The sequence below is a fragment of the Hyperolius riggenbachi genome, chromosome 4 (assembly GCF_040937935.1).
Source record: "Hyperolius riggenbachi isolate aHypRig1 chromosome 4, aHypRig1.pri, whole genome shotgun sequence".
In the NCBI taxonomy this organism is placed as follows: domain Eukaryota; kingdom Metazoa; phylum Chordata; class Amphibia; order Anura; family Hyperoliidae; genus Hyperolius; species Hyperolius riggenbachi.
Window position 1 is genome coordinate 68666070 of NC_090649.1, and position 18865 is coordinate 68684934.

General features: G+C 42.2%; 1 protein-coding gene across 4 annotated transcripts in view; it reads right to left on the bottom strand.

Annotated features, from left to right (window-relative positions):
* Positions 1-18865, bottom strand: part of CLIC5 (chloride intracellular channel 5) — a 374361-nt gene that overhangs the window by 253039 nt on the left and 102457 nt on the right. The window contains exon 1 of one of the 4 annotated variants that reach the window (XM_068280170.1): positions 1686-1835. The exons of the other annotated variants lie outside the window; for them this stretch is intronic. The gene's annotated coding sequence lies outside the window, so the exon portion shown is untranslated. Of the gene's footprint in view, positions 1-1685; positions 1836-18865 lie in introns of those variants that run through there. 4 annotated transcript variants of the gene reach the window in all.

The window sequence follows — 18865 nt, forward strand, 5'->3', positions numbered from 1 at the left end:
AGACACACAAACACATGCAATTTGTAATACAGTAATCAGATAGACAGATAGTGATGCCAGTAAATGCTAGTAAAGGCCCCCATTTCCGGATAAGAAACCGGGGACCAGCTGACCGACCCGGCAATTAGAAATGCAGGCCGGACCGGGGAAGGTCAGAGTTCAGTGACCGAACGGCTTGGGGGAAGAAGGTGTTCTTCCGCCTGGTGGTTTTGGCTGGTATAGTCCTGTAGCGACAGCCCACCGGGAGGAGCTTGAAGTAGTGGCTGCCAGGGTGAGAGGGGTCACGGGAGATCATGGTGGCCCTCTTCTTCAACCTAATTGTAGTCTCCATATATGTGATATACAGCATACAACATCGTCTGTGTGACCAGGCAGAACTGCTTAGCCAGCCAACAGAGCGAGCAGGGCCATAAGCTGAACTGAGACTCCCTGCCGACGGTAACGATTATTACATGAAATGTACACAGCAATAAGTCGTTATATTATGGTTGTATACAGTATTTTCCCATATACCCAGCATATATACCTCCCCAGGAAGGAAAAGATTATATAGTATCATTGCATATAGTACGACCCTGCTATATACCCAACATTAATACCTTCCCAGGTTGGAAAAACAATCTACAATATATATTATAATTGCATACAGTATGCCCTCATATACCCAGCATATATACCTGCTCAGGTTGGAAAACATGGGACACACCTTCCAGCCCCCCTGTACTGTGTCCACAAACCAGGTTCAAGCTTCACCCAGGAGGACCAATCAGAGAGAGATCGCAGCCTGGACCCCACCTCCTTCTATTTGTGCCGATGTCCTGGCGGATGGGAATTGGCTTGTGGCTTGCCGTTTACAAATTCATACACAGACTAATTGCGTTCTGCGTTGCTAGCATTCTTTCATGCACCTGGCATCCGCAAAAAAGCATGCAGCAGTTCCTTATTAATTACGCATGCGCTATAATGCAAACAAGTACCATACCGCCCAACTTTTTGAGATGAGAAAGAGGGACACCTAAACCATGCCCCTGCCACACCCCTGATCAGGCCCCAAGTCATGCATACCATAAAGATTTCATAAGAAAAATATGTTGTTTTATAATTCAAACCACACTGGTCCTTTCTATCCTGGGTCATTTTCCTTTATAGTAACATTTTAAAATGAGTAATATATCAATTTAAAGGATGGGAATAAAGTTTAGAGTCCATCAAACACATTTTTTTCATTAGAGACATATATATATTTACATAGAAAGAGGGACAAAGTCCTGAAAAAGGGAAAAATGATGAGGATAAAGGGACAGAGGGACAGGGCTCCCTAAGAGGTACTGTCCCTCCAAAAGAGGGACAGTTGGGAGCTATGAAGTACATTGAATTTAATGTGCAATGCGTGACGCAGTTGAATGCATATAGTGTAAATCAACCCTTAGGTGACCAGTCGAGTTTTGTTTAATACTGTAGATAGATTACAGGATTCAAATAAGATGCTTCTTTTATTCGATAAATTGGGCATGTCAGAAAATTCATTATGGACAATCTATAAATGTACCACTTTTTTAACGTAAGATGGGCAAATTCAAACTGGGTGCTGTCCTTAGGTAGAGGGGAAGGTACTTAGGTACTTATAATCTACTCAAGCCCACCCATCGGCACAGTGGCCTAGCCCTAGTGGATAGCACTCTCACCTTGCAGCGTTGGCTCCTTGGTTTAAATCCCAGGCAGGGCACTATCAGCACTAAGTTTGTCTGTTCTCCCCATGTTAATATGGGTTTCCTCCGGGCACTCGTGTTTCCTCCCACATCACAAAAACAAATAGATTAGTTAATTGGCTTCCCTTTAAAGAGAGCCCAAGGTGGGCTCATAAAATAAAAAAAAATATGCTGCCTGATCCGGGGGGTTGGGCGGATTAGGTAGCCACCAAAACTGACGCTTTCCGGCGCTCCTGTGGGCTGCACTGGCCCACTTTCACTTGCGTGACTCTATTCTCTTTTCTTTTCTCTCCCAGCATGCAGGGAGGCGGGGGAGCAGCAGGGGGCGTGGCCATGGAGAGACAGCTGCCCAATGGCAGCTCTGGAAAGCCTGTAGGAACACCCCTAGCAGGCGTTTTGAACAAGGAATCCAGAAAATATCACACTGCAACATTAAACATTTATTTTTAGCATAAGTTACAACATCGATGCTGTAAAACTAAACTTCCTTATTTCTCCAGCACATTTATTGTCCCATATATATTAAATAACCTTTTCCTCTTTTCATGTTCACTTGTGCTGTACACCCAGCTCGCTTTATTAAAGAGGAGCTGTCAACCATACTATCTCAGAAAAAAAAACACATATACTGTATAAGTAGATAAATACTTGCTCTACTTACATAACATATGTATTGCACTGCCCACATGTTGATTTTAGTGATTCTTCTACAGTAAAAAGAGAAAATCCTTCTTAGCATTTCCCATTTTAAGTGTGGCTATTTTGAAGCCAATCCTGGTGTCATTTCCTGCCCTACTCTCCTCTATCTGATTTGCCCGCCCTTTACTATAGAAAGTGCATTGTCTCAGCATGACAAATATTGGCCAATCAGAGAGGAACAGAGGTGTGGGAGGGGAAAATAGGAGGGAAAGAGGCTTCAGCCAATCAGGCTGCATTAGTTAAGTCTGAGAGGAAATAGAGAAGCAAAAAAGGACAACCCAGCAACCCCTGCAACTTCCTTTTTGTGTACCAAATTTTGTGTGTACCATATACAGTAAGAGTCAGGTAAACTGGGGAATGATCATTTATCAACAAGAAAAGTACCAGTGATTTTAACATTTGGATTGCCTGGTTAGCATCCTTATTACTTGTTTACCAGATAAAAATAAAGAATTAATTTTTGATTTTATGCCCGACAGTTAAACTTTAAAGGTGGCTCTGGCCAACCTCTACACATGAGGAGCACCTGACTGGACTGGAACCACGCAGGATGTGGTCTGCATAGCTCACAACTGTCCCTCTTTTGGAGGGACAGTCCCTCTTTTGGAGACCTGTCCCTCTTTCTTCCTCATTTGTCCCTCTTTCAGTTCCAATGTACAGATTTATTTAAATATATGTATTTTTCTACTGAAACGTGATTAATTGACATTAAACTTTTTTTCCATCCTTTAAATCGATATATTTCTTACTTTCAAATGTTAATATGAAGGAAAATGAACAGGATAGAAAAGACCAGTGCATACCTCCCAACTTTTTGAGATGAGAAAGAGGGACACTTAAGCCACGCCCCTGTCACACCCCTAATCACACCCCCGGCACGCCCCCTAGTCACACATACCATAAAGATTTCATAAGAAAATATGTTGCTTTATAATTCAAACCACACTGGTCCTTTCTAGAGAAATATATATATATATATATATATATATATATATATATATATATATATACACACACATAGAAAGAGGGACATTTCTTTGTTACAGCTGATACAAATTCTGCAATAAATCTGCAGTTTTTCTACTTCCTGCTTTCATTGAAGCAGATGTATTATTAACAGCCTGTGCTTTCAAATGAGCTTGTCTGCAATCTCTGCCATGGCAGTCATGTGACACGGGGAGAGATCAATTACAACTTCTGATTAGACACAAATGAGGGGGAATTACTTAGACAGGCTAAACTCCCTAAATACACAAATTTCCTTCTGCCCTGTGCAAGAGTCCAGGTCCATTTTAGGGCTTAGGCGTTAGATAGGTAGTTTGTGCGGAGGGGGGGTTAAGGGTTAGGTGTTAGGTAGGCAGTTTGGGGGGGGGGGGGTAAGGATCAGGCATTAGGTAGGTAGTTTGTGTTGGCGGGTTAATGGTTAGGCAGGTCGTTTGTGCGAGAGGGTTAAGGGTTATCCGTTAGGTAGGTAGTTTTTGCAGGGGGGCGTAAGGGTTATATGTTAGGTAGGTAGTTTGTGCGGGTGTTTTTTCTTTTTCAGGGTTGGGCATTGGGTAGGTAGTTTGTGCGGGAGAAAGGTTAAGAGTTAGGCATTAGCTAGACAGTTTGTGTGGAGGAGGGGGGGTTAAGGGTTATGTGTTAGGTAGGTAGTTTGTGCAGGTGGGTTTTTTATTCAGGGTTAGGCATTAGGTAGGTAGTTTGTGCGGGGGGAATAAGGGTTAGGCGTTAGGTAGGTAATTTGTGCGGGGGCTGGGAATGCCGGATTAAGGGTTAGGCGTTAGGTAGGCCATTTGTGCAGGAAGGGTTTAGGGTTCGGTGTCAGGGGGATGGTTCTGTGTGAGAGTAGGGTTAGGTTTGGATATAGTAAAATATCAGTATTTAATACCGGTATTTTTCTATCGGCTTTACAGGGCGCCCCAAATTTCCAGGCGCCTTTATTTGATGCATGCCCTGACTGTGACCGGTCACGTAAAGGAAGCTCAGTATAAGCTCTTGTAGAATATTCTTAGAATGTTGTGGATCGTAGCATTCTATATTTATCCCAGCAGAAAGGGCAGCGACCCACACGAGTGACAGAGCAGCCACAAACCAGCGGCCGCGAGCAGACAGATAGGAGAGCGGCATTTCCTCCCCCTGATATTCAATCTTGTGTGTTTCAATTCAGCTTTCCATTCAGCCAGCAAATGCAAAATAAAAGCAGTAATACAATATGCCAGGCAGCAAACAAAGAGGTTGGCGCGTCCAGAATCTACACCACAACAATGGAAATCATGTGGCCAGGGCTTTGCAGTGCCGGCCGATTATTTATCCCCCATTGTGTGCAGACAATGAACAGGTACTGTCACAACTTGCTGCAATATTATCAAACACATTTGTCACCACAAAACCGTAAAGGGCCCGTGGATGTCCCCACAGCAGCAAATCAGAGCTATGCTCTATGGGCTGCATTTTTTAATTACATTACACCTGCTCAGGGTCGGTTTTAGAATTTTTGCTGCCTAAAGCGATACATTCTGCGTCTCCCCCCCCCCCCCATGTGTGTGTGCAAAGCCGGAGCGGAGAGGAGAGACACATTAGGCTGTGCAATGCAGGCTCTGGCACTAGGCTTACTACCCTCTGCTTCCTCCAAGACAGCATCTCCTCCCTGCTGGCCAGTGGCCTGCAGCATCTGATACCCAGCAAACTCAGGATTTTCAAGGGGGGGGGGGGAGGGGAGGATTCCTGAAAGGTATCCTCAGCTACGCACACTACAGTATAAAAATATGCTAGGACATCATGCTAGGTACACATTTCCTGTCCAAGAGGATCTGACAATTATTTCCTAAATGTCCGATTTTTGCCGAATATAATGAGGACAGCTGACATTGATAATGAAGGGGAGAGTGAAGCAATCACATAGCAGGGCACAGGGCTGTGCTCATACCTGACTCTGTTAAGTTCCCCAGAGCTGCTCCATGCTCTGTACACATGCTGCTGCTCCATCCAAAGTCAACTGTAGCAGGGAAAGAAAGGGGGCAGTGCTGTGAGCTGCAGGATACCTGTAGGTATTCTTGTGTCTCATCTTGTGCCTGTCCCCAGACACTGCACTGGCCCTGGTCTGAGGGGGGATTCTGGGCAGTTGTAATCCCCCCTGCGTTTGCCCATGCCAGGATGCAGAGTATGTGCTGCACTGATGCTATATCACTCTCCCGCTCTCAGCAGATAGCGATGGGATCACCAGCCACACATCTTGCTTCCTCTCTGACTACAGCGGCTCCTCATGTGACCCGGCAGCACGTAACAGGTAACATGAGGCACCGCTGTAGCCATGGATACAGGATGCTGGATGGAGTTCCTATCACTGGGATGCTAAAAGTAGGTGAGTGAAACGGAGCCGCGCATCCAGGGAGATGGGAAGTGCAAGGAGGGGGACACTTGGGAATGAGAGACGCCTTTTGCAGCCCTCTAACTGTTGCTAACCTGAAGCACATGATTCACATTGCTTCATGGAATAGCCGCCCCTCCACCTTCTAAGCTAGCCCTAAGCTGCAAAACTATCTGTAGTCTTACAAACACCACCCTTGTCCACACACAGCACAGACTCGGAATGCCTATTCTAGGTGAATAGATACTCTGAGCCTGTTCTGATGCTGTTCCTCCTTTAAGGATACTCGAGTACTCGATACTTGAGTGACGTGACATGATGAGATAGATATGGGTATGTACAATGCTTAGCACACAAATAACTGTGCTGTGTTCCTTTTTTTCTTTCACTGTCTGAAAGAGTTAAATATCAGGTATGTAAATGGCTAACTCAGTCCTGACTCAGAGAGGAAGTGACTACAGTGTGACCCTCACTAATAAGGAATTCCAACTATAAATCACTTTCCTAGCAGAAAACGGCTTCTGAGAGCAGGAAAGAGATATAAAGGGTCAATAGTTCATAAATTTTAGCTCTGGCATACTTCAATGAATGTGTCATTGAGCAAGAACAATAAACAGTTAAAACTTAAAAAGTAGATTTAAGCATAAAACAAAACTGTGGAATTTCTTAAAAAGTCATTTTTTTTTTTTTTGTAACACTGTTTTTATTAAACATATATTGTATCATACAAACATTTGAAATTGTCAGCAAATGTCCATATCAACAAAAGGGCACATATCCTGTTTATAATACAATAAAATTGGAGATATGAAAAATGGGTTATCGTATGAATTTGTATTGTCCAACATTTCCATTTATCCATAAAACCAGAACAAAATAATAATAAAAAAAAAAGAGAGAAAAATAACATGCTATTAAGATAGAAGTTGAGATTAGAACCTGAGTATTTGTTCCTGTGGTCTGTCCATCAATGTGGAGAAGAGAACGTAGCACTGATATCGTGAGCTGTGCCCCACTAAGGAGGAGAAGCAAGAAAAAATCATGGATCATTGTGATATATATTAGTTAGGCCATTCATAGTGATCTGTAGGATCCCAATGAGAATTCGTTTCCCGTCTGATGTCCCATAAGTCGTTTCAATGAAGGTTAGAAGGTACAAACATATATCAGGGAGGGATGTAGTTGAGAAAGTACGTCTCCCATGGGTCCCATATTTGTTTAAATCTCTCTTCCGTATCTCTTAGAAGAGAAGTGAGATATTCCATAACCTTAGTCCAACTGATTTTTGTAATAGCTGCAGAGATTGTAGGAGAGAGGGGTTTACGCCAGTGGGATGCTATAGATAGTCTAGTAGCTGTTAGTATATGTGTAATCAGTCTCATCGTATACTTCTTTATTCCCGGTATCGGTTTACCTAGGAGCATATAGAGGGGGTCTAAAGGAATATTAGTATTTGTTACCCTTGCTATTAAGGATTGAATCTCTACCCATAGTGGTTGAACAATTGGACAATACCAGAATATATGCTCTAGAGAGCCTATCTGATTACATCCCCTCCAGCATTGATTGGGTACATCAGGATATATTTTTGATAATACTTCCGGTGTTCTATACCACCGAAAAATCAACTTATAAATGTTTTCTTTTACTTGTGTGCATATTGATGTTTTTTTTTGCATTCTCCCATATTGAAACCCAGTCTTCTAATTCTAAGGATTGTCCAAGAGCTTGTTCCCACTTGGTCATATATGAGTGTTTGAGTTTAAGGGTACCAGAATTGTCTAGAAGTAGCACATAAATAGCCGAAATAAGCCCTTTTTGGTGACCTTTGTTGTGACACAATCTTTCAAAAGGAGTAAACATGGGAAGGAGATCTGTTCCCCTAGTGAGAGTTCTAAGAAAATGACTAATTTGATTATATTCCATAGACAGTTGTGGCGTAAAGGTTATTTTTTCCTCTAGTGCAGTTTTGGTGAGGAGTTTTCTGGTGAGAACATTCGTCCAATTATGGAGATTGGTATATTTAAGACTGAACCATCTACCCATGAAACTTTCTGTCATACCTGGAGTAAAAGCAGGATTACCTAGTATAGGATATAGTGGAGATATTGAGGATCTAAGATTAGCTTTCATAACTGTTGAGCACCATAGTTGAAGAGTAAATTTAATCGTAGGAAGGATTTTAATATAGGGTAGCTTGGGAGGAGATGGAGACCAAATCAAAGAAGCTAGGGAGATTGGGTAAATACTGAACGCCTCTATGAGGCCCCATTTAGTATATGTCTTTAGATCCGACCATTCAGGGAGTTGGCGTAAGTGTAAAAAGTCATTTTTAGGAGAAGGAAGATAGATACAATCGTTTATTTTATTCATTTATTTTTGGCTCGGTTGTCCTTCAACCACTTTGTCCTCCTTGACGTGCGCTCCCGGCAGCGGATTCGGTAGTCCAGGAATCAGTGAATCGGGCTATGGTGCCCGATCACGGATTCCTCTCCCCCGCAGAAAAAGCGACAGCTTCTCTCGGAAGCTTTGCTTTTTCTAATTCCCATGTCCCTCTAAGCGTACATTGTACATTGTACGCTTAGAGTGACGCAATGTAAACAAACTCCATCTAAAAGTAAAAAAAAATTAACACACTCATATATTTCCATAAATCAAACCCTATATACATCCAACCCTCCCAAAAATGCCCACATAAAATGTTTAATAATAAAAAAAAAACACAATAAAAAAATAAAAAACACATAAATATTTACCTAAGGGTCTTAACTTTTTAAATATCTATGTAAGATGAAATATTTCAATTTTTTTTATAAGCTTGTAAATAGTGATGGATGCAAAACGGAAAAAATGTACCTTTATTTCCAAATAAAATAAAATATTGTCGCCATACACTGTGATAGGGACATAATTTAAATGGTGAAATACCCGAGACAAATGGGCAAATACAATACGTGGGTTTTAATTATGGAGGCATGTATCATTTTAAAACTATAATGGCCGAAAACTGAGAAATAATGAATTTTTTCCGTTTTTTTCTTATTCTTCCTGTTAAAATGCATGTACAGCAAAATGTACCCCCTAAAGAAAGCCTAATTGGTGGCGGAAAAAACAAGATATAGATCAGTTAATTGTGATAAGTAGTGATAAAGTTATAGGCTAATGAATGGGAGGTGAACATTGCTCGGATGCATAAAGTGAAAACGACTGAGGGCTTAAGTGGTTAAAGCACCATTATTGCGAAAAGTTGTGCAATTTAAAATTCTTCATACACATAAATGTATGCATTTTATCCAGGATAGAATGCTCTAAGGATCACCACTGTATTAATCGAGGTAATCAATCAATAACAAGCCATTCCTTTTCCTCTGCTTACTCCTTTCTCACGTGGCGGCCATCTTTGGAAAAGCCGGAGTTGGGCCTCGATTCATCAACACTTAGCAAATTTGTTAACAATAGTTTGGTAAAATACCGAATTTGTTAACTTCATTTCAGGATTCATCAAAGTTATCTACAGCTGTTAGCGAACATTCGTTAACGATTCGGTAACGATTCGCTAAAACGGAAGAAAGTGCAATTCATGAAAAAGAAAGTGGGCGTGGTTTAGCGTTACATTTAGGATTAGTTATCTCCTTCACTGCTCTGTCGTTATTCCTGTCAGATCATTGCTGACAGAGAAGATGGAGCCATTTGAAGTGGTTATGTATCAGCTGAGAGTGATTCAAAGGCACAGAAGGGCAAGAATAAGGTCTAGAACCATATAAATTTGCAAGAGAATAGATTTATTTGCTATAACACGACATCTGCATTTCTCTTGAATCATCTTGTAAGAGAACACAGGCAGTGCCAGGGTTAACTAATTTTGCTAGCTGCACTATAATTTTTTTAGAAAAGGCTCCTATCAAATTGTGGGATTGTCCCAACCACTTCCAGAATCCTGGTCCAGGTGTTAAGCCCTATTCAGAATGTTGCTACGTAGTGCTCAAAGGACTGCCTTTTACCCACAATTCCATGGGAATCTTATGGCCTTGTGTTAAATTACCGCTGTAAAATGGAAATATCGACACATTACCGAATGGTTACCGAATTGTTATCGAATTCACACCGAATGCCAAAAAACCTTGATGAATACAACTAGAAATCGCTAAACTTCGAATTCGGTAATTTAACAAACTGGAAAAAGTTATCTCAAAGACAATGATGAATCGAGGCCTTGGTGGTTTGAATCATGTGAATATTATATGTACAGTGCTGCGGGGAGGAAGGGGGTAATGTAAAATGGCTCTGTAGCTTCACCGCTGTGAAGAAGGCCATTTTATGCCATCATCTGATCTGGTAAGCTTCCATCAAAACAAAATGGAAGCCCCCTTTATGTAGACACAGATGCCTTGTGGTAAATATCTCCTTGGTTACTGTTATAGGACGTTGGCAAATACTACAGACAGCCACACCAGAGCCGACACCCTCCACCACCCTCCTCCCTAAATATCTGTCACTCATCTCGTGTCCCCCTCACAGGGTATAAATATTTTTGTTAGGGCAGTGAGAGTGTTTTCTTAGCAAGGTGGAAATATTTTGCATTTCATTCCTGATTTAATGAAACAATTAGCAGTGATGAGCCTCCGCACGTGCCAGGGCATACTCCCATAAATACCAGTGCCAGCATTCCAGAGGTGTAACTGGACTTGTAACAGCACACATATATTCTAGCCCAACACCAGACAGAAACAAGACTTAAAGAGGAACTCCAGTGAAAATAACATAATAAAAAGTGCTTCATTTTTATGATAATTATATATAAATGATTTAGTCAGTGTTTGCCCACTGAAAACTCTTTCCCTTCCTTTATTTACATTTTGACATTTATCACATGGTGACATTTTTACTGCTGGCAGTGGAAGGAGATGCTGCTTGATTTTTTTTACCAGTTGGAAACAGCTGCAAACAGCTGTTATTTCCCACAATGCAATGAGATTCAAAGACAGGAAACTGTCAGGACCATGGTCCTGACATCACACTGTAGGAGGGGTTTCACCACAATACCAGCCATACAGAGCCCCCTGATGATCCGTTTGTGAAAAGGAAAAGATTTCTCGTGGAAAAGGGAGTATCAGCTACTGATTGGGATGAAGTTCAATTCGTGGTTACAATTTTTCTTTAACTACTTGCCGACTGCTCCACGCCACTTGTCATGAAAGCGGAAGCAGACCCTGAACCACTCCACGCCAATTGGCATGAATGGCTGAAACTGGAGCTAGCAGGAGATTCTTCATTCTCCCAGCGGCGATAGCCGCTCGGAGACTGTTAGACGGCTAATATACCTGTACAGCGCTGCGATCTAAGGCACGTGTGACGCGGCTGTCCCCTCTGTAGTCCAGAAAGTGATCAGCTGTCATATGACAGCCGATCACGCTGATTGGCTGGCGGGGGGTGGGAGGGGACAATACAAAAATAAATATAAAAATAAGAAAATGTATTAAAAAATAACAAAAATATTTATTAAAAAAAAAAACAACAACTGGGGAGCGATCAGACCCCACCAACAGAGGGCTCTGTTGGTGGGTAGAAAAGAGGGGGGGAGAATCACTTGTGTGCTGAGTTGTGCGGCCCTGCAGCTTGGCCTTAAAGGTGCAGTGGCCCAATTAGTAAAAAATGGCCTAGTCACTAGGGGGGTTTAACACTGTGGTTCTCAAGTGGTTAAAGGGGCACTATGGCGAAAATTGTAAAATTTAAAATCTGTGCAAACACAAACAAATAAGATGTACATTTTTTCCAGAGTAAAATGAGCCATAAATTACCTTTCTCCTATGTTGCTGTCACTTACAGTAGGTAGTAGAAATCTGACAGAAGCAACAGGTTTTGGACTAGTCCATCTCTTCATGGGGGGGTTGTCAGGGATTTTTTTATTTTCAAAAGCACTTATTGAATGGCAGTTGCTCTTTCCAACTGCCAAAATACTGTGTAAAGAGCAGGGAAGCTGGCTAGCATCATTGTATAAATATTTTTCAGGGAATATCTTTATAAAGAATAAAAGCCTTGATGAAAATACCTTAATGAAGAGATGGACTAGTCCAAAATCTCTCGCTTCTGTCAGAATTCTACTACCTACTGCAAGTGACAGTAACATAGGAGAACAATAATTTATGGCTCATTTTACTCTGGAAGAAACATACTTCTTATTTATCTATGTTTGCACATATTTTAAATTTTAAAATTGTTCACCATAGTGCCCCTTTAAGGGACCACTCCAGTGAAAAAAAGTAAGCAGTTAAATTCTCCTCATGGGGGATTCACAGGGTTTCCTTTGTGTTCAAAAGCATTTACTGAATGGCAGTTGTTAAATATAACTGCCAAAATAGTGTACAAGGGTTTAGGGAAGCTGGCTGATATTTTATTATTTTAGCCGTTCAAGAAAAAAAATTGAAAACAAAGAAAACCCTGAGATTGCCCATAAGGAGATGGACTAGTCCAAAACCTGTCTGTTCTGTCTGGAGTGGTCCTTTAAAATAAGAGATGTCATATATAGTTGTTAAAAAAGGGACTAGTCTCCCACTTACAGATGATTCAAGTTACATGTCATACATACAATGTTGTCTTTATGTACAAATTATACAGCACTGTTTTTGTAACTATATATTTTTGTTGTTACATGTCACAGTATTGTATAAGCTGTTAGTACTGTATGGATCCGAGATAAACTTGTACTCATTGCATAATTGTGTTCCTTTCATATTGTTTATAGGGCATTCCTCAAGCCAAATACTTTTTTTGTTTTGTTTTAATACTCTAATTCCCTATAAACTAAACAAGCCTCGCCCACAGCTTTTCACAGTGCCTTGGCACTGTAGCATGGGCTTATGGGAGCTCAGTCTGGGCAGGAGGAGAAGGAGGTTACTAGCCAGAGATATCAGAGGCAGAGGGGTGGAGGGAGGAGGAGAGGGGACTGAATTTGTCACATTACACACAGGCAAGCTGATAGCATCTCTAGCCCTCAGCCTGTGACAAACATAACATGGCTGCCCTCATTGTATCACCGGAATAAATAATCATAAACTTTTGAAGCTGTTTGCAGCTAGATATGATGTGTAAACTTTCTAAACTCTAGATAAGATGTATAGACAAGTTACTTGTTATAGTTACTTTTTCATCTCGGATCCGCTTAAAAAAAAAAAAAATGAAAACATTGAAAACAACCAAAAAATATTCTTTATACTATATGTCCTAATCCAGAGTTGCCTAAGAGTAAACTAGGTATCCACATGTCACCATGTATAACACATGGCTCAACTAATAAACACATGACTCAACTTACAAACAAATTCAACTTACTACTGACAACCCCCTGGAACTGACCTTTTTGTAAGTTAGGGATCGCCCTACTGAGAAATTATGTGATGAATAAAATTGCTTATTTTTTTTACAATGCTACTTTATAAATTATGTAGTCAGTGTTTGCCCATTGTAAAATCGTTCCTCACCCTAATTTACATTCTGAAATGTGACACAGGTTGCGACATCTTTAGTCCTGTCAGGTGCAGCTCTGCAGAATGTTTTTTCACTGAAGCCAGTAGAAAACATACCTGGTCTCCAATAATGCTCTGGCAAACAGCCTAGGCTAAGCGTCACTGGGAGGGTGGGGTTACATACCAATATGCAGCAATATATAGATATAGGAAGTGTATCTGATGCTATGATGGTAAGTAACTTTTGTCTTTTTGTTTTTATTCCACCGAGGTGCACTTTAAATCCATGCAGAGAACTGTAGCATCTGTAAAGTTGAGGAGACGGCACAGGTGACATGTGCATTGCTGCTCTGTCATGTCCATGTGACACCAGCAGCAGCTGCTGTCTACCTGTCCTTTCATTTTCTATTTCTAGACTGGGAAGCTGTAAGGGAGTTACGCCAGCATGACACATTGTAGTAGCTGCTCCTTCGGGAACATTTAAGGTGCTAAAGCACTGTCACCGATGAGTTTGTGACACTGAAATGTCACATGTATCGGATGACAGGGCTGCACAGAAATAGCCGCTTGGGGCGATGACGCTAGCTCCGGGCTGCAGGATCTTAGCTGCCTGTAGGACATTACTGTGATATTTCTGCTCCTCGTGTTATATCGCCTCTGGGGTGGTGCAATAAAGATTTGTCAGCAGAGTTGACTCATGCCCTGCAGAGAGCTGGCATAAAACGCGATCATCCATCTCACCTGCCTGATACATTCTGCACAGTCCAGCTACCAACCCAAGGATATTTATAATGCAGAACTGGAATAAAGAAACAGCCCGTGGAGCCAGGTATAGGTGCCCGCAGTGTAGGTTAGCCAGCTGTAGGTCCCACCAGTATAGGTAGCCAGGCATAGTTGCCCCCAGTATAATTAGCCAGCTATAGGTCCCCCCAGTATAGGTAGCCAGGCATAGTTGCCCCCAGTATAAGTTTGCTACGTAGGTGCCTCCAGTAAAGGGTAGCCCGTATAGTTGCCACCAGTATAGGCTAGATAGGTAGGTGCCTCCAATATAGGTAGTCAGTATAGTTGCCCCCAGTATAGATTAGATAGGTAGGTACCCTCCATAAAGGTAGCCAGTACAGTTGCCCTCAGAATAGGTTAGATAGGTAGGTGCCCCCAGTATAGGATAGATAGGTAGGTGCCCCCAGTATAGTATAGATAGGTAGGTGCCCCAAGTATAGGTTAGATAGGTAGGTGCCCCAGTATAGGTTAGATAGGTAGGTGCCCCCAGCATACGATAGATAGGTAGGTAGGTGCCCCCAGCATACGATAGATAGGTAGGTGCCCCAGTATAGGTTAGATAGGTAGGTGCCCCCAGTATAGGTTAGATAGGTAGGTGCCTCCAGCATACGATAGATAGGTAGGTGCCCCAGTATAGGTTAGATAGGTAGGTGCCCCCAGCATACGATAGATAGGTAGGTGCCCCCAGTATAGGTTAGATAGGTAGGTGCCCCCAGTATAGGTTAGATAGGTAGGTGCCCCGTATGTTAGATAGGTAGGTGCCCCCAGTATAGGTTAGATAGGTAGGTGCCCCAGTATAGGTTAGATAGGTAGGTGCTCCAGTATAGGTTAGATAGGTAGGTGCAGGAGGGTGGGCACAGCGGTGGAGGCTGCGGGTATTGCGTAGTTATAACTCACCTTCTGCCGCCAATGCCGGCAGCCTCTACCTCTCTCCCGGCATCTGTCGCATTGATAACAGCGCCCCCTGTGATGACATGCGGTCATGTTACATGATTCATGGTTATGATGGATGCCAGGAGAGGAAGGAGGTAGAGGCTGCGGGGGATCGGCGATGGAAGGTGAGTTGTTACTACTATACCCACTCCCCCCGCTGCTACGCCCCTCAATCCGGGGCTCCGGGCGATTGCACTATTTGCACGCCCACAGAAACGGGCCTGACAGAAGTCATATGCGAAGTACGTTTTTGCAAACTTGCATCAGCCACACATATGACGCAAGTCACTGGTATTGCATTCGTTGTGCGTTTTAAAGCAAACCCCTGAAGCAAAAAAAAAACCCTTGTGGTATAATGAATTGCATGTATAGTACGAATAATGAATAGAACATTAGTAGCAAAGAAAAGAGTCTCATAGCTTTTATTTTCAGCTATAAAGCTTTTTTTTATACCATTTCATTATACTGTCACAGAGAGCCCGAGCCAGGTCTAACAGTAAAAAAACAAAACCATCTGCCTGATCCGATGGGGTTGCTGGACCGGGCAGCGCTCATACCTCCTCTCCCCGCCGCTCCTAGCTGCTGGAGTCCTGTAGTTTCAGTTCCGTGACCTTTGGGGTTAAGATGCTGGAGAAGCAGCGCCTGTACTCTCCTCTGAGAGCACATCGCTGATTGACGGGAAGGGGGCGGGGAGAGGCGGGGAGCGGGCAGCGGAGAATCTCCTTATCCTGTAGTGGGAAGCCCCTTCCCCGAAAGTCAAGTGGGGCGCAGGGGGCACGGAGAGCTGCAAACGACACACAGAGGCCTGTCCTGCAGATGGGAACATGCCTTTGTGTCCCTTTTTTAGATTTAAAAACCCACCTCGGGTACTCTTTAAGAATAGACTAATCAAGCCTCTCCGAGGCTTTGGATTGGCCCATTTTCAAGCTGCATAATTTTACATACAGAATTTGTATAATCCTGCATTAAGGGCTTGTTCACACTGCAGGCATTTTCGAAGGGGTGTTTCGGCCACCTGCGGTTTTTAAAAAACGCCCCCCGACCGCATGCCCAATGAATGTCTATGAGAAGGTTCATATCAGCGCGGGTCATGCGCGGTGGCTAGGAAAGCGGTGCATGTTCCATTTTCGGGGCAATTCCGCCTCCATGGAAGGTATAGGCAAATAGGCGAACGCGTACAAAAATGCGCATTAAGGCGATTGCGCTCGCGTTATTAAGAATAAATACATTGTATTCAAAGAGTTCACTTCCTGACTTATGTCAGGGAGGGAATTACAAAACCACTCTGAAAAAACGCTTAGAAAACTGCTAAGCACAAAAACGAATCGCCCACCCGAACTCCAGGAATCGGAAAAAAAAGACACCTTAAAAAAAAAAAAAACAACCAACACGGATGGACATGCGAACGTAGCGCAATGTGAACAAGGCCTCACTTTGAATTATTTGCATCTGATTGAGATCCCTATCTGGCATCTATCTGAAGTCACATGATAATGTCATAGTTATTTTTGTCTCATTTTTTACATCCTTGACAAAGAAGGCTTTTTTTTTTTTTTTTAAGAACTGAAGTGAGAGGGATATGGAGGCTGCCATACTTATTTCCTTTTAAGTAATACCAGTTGCCTGGCTGATCCTCTGCCTCTATTACTTTTAGCCATAGACCCTGAACAAGCATGCAGCAGATCAGGTGTTTCTGACATTATTGTCAGATCTGATAAGATTAGCTGCATGCTTGTTTCTGGTGTGATTTAGATACCACTGCAGCCAAACAGACCAGCAGGACAGCCAGGCAACTGGTATTGTTTAAATGGAAATAAATATGGCAGCCTCCATACTCTTCTCACTACAGTTAAAGTTTAAAGGACAACCGAGGTGAAATGATGAGATAGACATGTGTATGTACAGTGCCTAGCACACAAATAACTAGGCTGTGTTCCTTTTTTTTCTTTCTCTGCCTGAAAGAGTTAAACATCAGGTATGCAAGTGACAGTTTCTGTCCGGGTCGAACTGGGTCAGACTATAGCATAACCCTCACTGATAAGTACATTACAGCCATAAAACACTTTTCTGTCAGTAAATGGCTTCTGAGAGGAGGAAAGGGATAGAAAGGGTCATTAAAGGGGCACTATTGCCAATTTCATCTTATTTCGACCCTTTAGCAAAACATATGCATTGTTGGAGTAATTATGTTTCTCAGTATGTACTCTTATACTACCGGTAATGTATTTGATCACTGGCAATAAACATTTATAGCAAGGCAGTGACGTCGGTAGTATTACCTTTCTGACACCTAGACGCCGCTAGATTGCGCAGTTCGGAAGGCGGTCAGGTTCCCATAGAAACGGACAACAATAGGTGTCCGTTTCATTGCCAGCTTAGGTAAAGGGGTCCTTGGCGGCCGGGCAGGGTAACTACGCACAGACGGCGCTCCTACGCTAAACGGAGGTGGCTGCGTCCCTCACTTTACGGCGGCTGCTGTGCGCTCAGTAACTGCACGTTAGTGCAGTTACAAGGAGGAAAATAAATACATGAGCTGGCCAGAGGGGTGAATAATGTAACGGCCGCTCACTGATCTGTAACAGATGCCTCCCTATTACATAATGGTTTAGTCTGCATTGGAGTCGGAAAGGTAATACTACCGACGTCACTGCCTTGCTATAAATGTTTATTGCCAGTGATCAAATACATTACCGGTAGTATAAGAGTACATACTGAGAAACACAATTACTCCAACAATGCATATGTTTTGCTAAAGGGTCGAAATAAGATGAAATTGGCAATAGTGCCCCTTTAATTCATAGATAAAATTAGATTTAAATATACAATAAAACTGGGGGATATCTAAAAAAAAGTCATTTTTAGGAGAAGGGGGATTTATACAATTGTTTTTCTCATCAGTTTATTTTCACCTTGGATGTCTAAGGCTTATAAATGCATTGGAACATCGCAGGGGGAAGTGTGTGGAACTCAGAGGAGACTACATGGAAAAATAGACCACAGCCTTTCTTGTAGCTCATGAGCATCAGTGTCAGGCCACAAACTAATGGCCCAAATTAAAAGGTGGGACTTTTACTTCTCAACAAAAGTGGAATTTCCCTAGAGTCATTCCCAGTTCAGCCAAAACTGACTTTTTCTGTGAAGCAAACAACCTATTCCTGGAACCAAAAGCAGAGCATGTGATGAAAAACTAAATAACCAGAGGTAGCTCACAATAAGAACTGTGTCTGGTCCTTTTTATCATCAATATTTTTCCTTCATAATAAAATTTGAAAATAAGAAATATATCAATTTAACCATTTAAGCCGCCCGGACATGATCCTCACGTCCAGGAGGCTGCTCTGTTGCGGTGCCGCGCTCCCGCGCACCTTGCTTGTGCCCTCCGTGCCGTTCCCTGGTAGCCCTGAGATCAATGAACAGGAACATGGTTCCCGTTCACTGATCTTAGTCCCCAGCAGAAAAACCGACAGTCTCTTATCAGAGGCCGCAGTCTTTCTGAAAAAAAAAGTTTTCCGTCCTCCTTATGCTTCCGGGAAGCGAGGAGGACATAAAAAAAAAACTCAATGTGGCCATCTTGTGGCCAAATAGTAAAACTACATCTACATACATTTTTCAAGGCAATTTACACACATTATAACATTTAAAATTAACTGTTTATTTCCCACACCAAAAAATTACCCAAATAAAATTTTTAATGGAAAAAAATGACAATTAAAAAAAAACCAAAAAAACAAAAACATAAATAGTTACCTAAGGGTCTGAACTTTTTAAATATGCATGTGAAGAGGGTATACTACAAACATTTTTTTTAATTATAAGCTTGTAAATTGTGATGGACGCAAAACTGAAAAAATGCACCTTTATTTCCAATTAAAATATTGGCGCCATACATTGTGATAGGGACAAAATTTAAATGG